This window comes from Belonocnema kinseyi, chromosome 6, assembly GCF_010883055.1.
Source record: "Belonocnema kinseyi isolate 2016_QV_RU_SX_M_011 chromosome 6, B_treatae_v1, whole genome shotgun sequence".
NCBI lineage: Eukaryota > Metazoa > Arthropoda > Insecta > Hymenoptera > Cynipidae > Belonocnema > Belonocnema kinseyi.
This window is the reverse complement of record NC_046662.1, coordinates 18,923,215-18,925,094: the sequence shown is the minus strand read 5'-3', so window position 1 is coordinate 18,925,094 and position 1,880 is coordinate 18,923,215.

The following is a 1,880-nucleotide window of genomic DNA, read 5'->3' as shown; positions in this document are numbered from 1 at the left end:
AGAATTGAACAAGTTGATAAGTTCGTATACCTTGGTAGCTTATTTACTAGGAACGGGAAGATAGATGAGGAATTAGATAGACGAATAAATGAAGGTAAGAAGGTTATTGGTAGAGCAGGTCCCCTTATCAGAAGTAAAAATATATCAAATAAAGCTAAAATGGCAATACATAATTCTATATTTGTACCGACTGTACTATACGGTAGCGAGACATGGACTTATCAAGAAAAAGATAAGAGTAAAATTAACGCAATTGACATGAGATTCATGCGCATAATAAGCGGGAAATCCGTAATGAACAAAGTAAGTAATGAGATAATTCTAAAAGAATGTGGTGCAGAAGAGACGCTAGTAGACACATGGGAAAGAAATCGGTTAAGATGGTTCGGAAATGTTGAGAGAATGCCAAATGAACGAATAACGAAACAAGTGTATCAAGGTAAAGTAAATGGCATCGTGCCCAGAGGTAGACCGCGGAAAGAATGGTTAGAATGTGTGAATGAGACCTTACTTAGAAGAGACATAAGAAGTCACAGAAACACGAGAGCCTGCATGAAAAAATGCATGGACATAAAAGAAGCTAGAGAAGTATGCGAGGACAGGAAAGTATGGCGGAAAATAGTTAATAAAAAGAGTGTCAGTAGAGTGAACGACGCCTGAAACAAAGACCTTGGCTATTAATGGACCCAAGTGGGGAACCTTACATAACGGCTTTGTGAGGTTCTTCGCTTGGGGTGATTGCTAGTGAGATTGATCAGCAACCTGGGTCGTAGCAGTGTTGCGGAACGAACGTGTTATTTACTTAAATAGTACGAGAATTCTGGATCAATCTGAAAAATCTCTATCCCATCCACACACTACTCCTTTCCCCTGCCGAGTGAGTCACGCCTACCCCGAAAGGGAAATGGCTTAATGGAGTAATAATAATAATAATACACATACAAACAGATAACCAACATGCCTTCTACCAACATCACTCGTCTCAAACACAATCGGTCATCAACTCCCTTGTAGGCAGAGCTGTCTCCATGACATATAAAGATAACTTACAAAAGGAATTACGAAACGTTAAACAAATCCTAAGACAGAACGATTACACATCCAAACAAATTGATAAGCCAATAAGAAAATACACTCAAAAAATAAGCCAACACAACCTACGATAAGAAAGAGAGAAAAACGAACACCGCCCTACCCTACATCCAAGGTGTCACAGAAAAAAATAGGAAGAAGCCTCAACAAACACAACATCCAAACCATATGTAAACGACCTGTGAAAACAGGACAACTACTAAATAACCCTAAAGAAAAAAGGCATACCACAGTGATCCAGGAGTATATAAAATCCCTTGTTCGTGTGACAAAGTCTATATTGGAGAAACCGGGAGAGCGGTGAGCCAGGGTATAAAGGAACATGAGAGTAAAGCCAGGCTGAAACATTTCACGAAATCAGCACTAGGTGAACATCATATCAAAACAGGACATAACATTTTATTGGACAAAACAATAGTCATTGCAAAAACACACAATATCTTTCCAAGAAAACATAGAGAAGCAATCGAAATCTTAAAACACCCTAATAACATCAATGTGGACAATGGATATAATACCAATCCGATTTGGCTTTCCGCCTCCCGGACATGTTAAAAGAGACTTGATTGGCCAATCAGGTTCGACCAGTCCCCACAGTGGGACGCACTGGCCAATCACAGGAATCGTAGAAAGTATACACGATTGGAACCCGAAATATCTCTTTTCAAAGAAAATATGAATTTTCAACGATATACGAGGGTGGATTGATAAGTTTCCGGCCTGACCAAGAGATGGCGCCACTAGGCCTACCTTGAGGTGGCGTTCTATAGTACCATCCTTAGATAGCT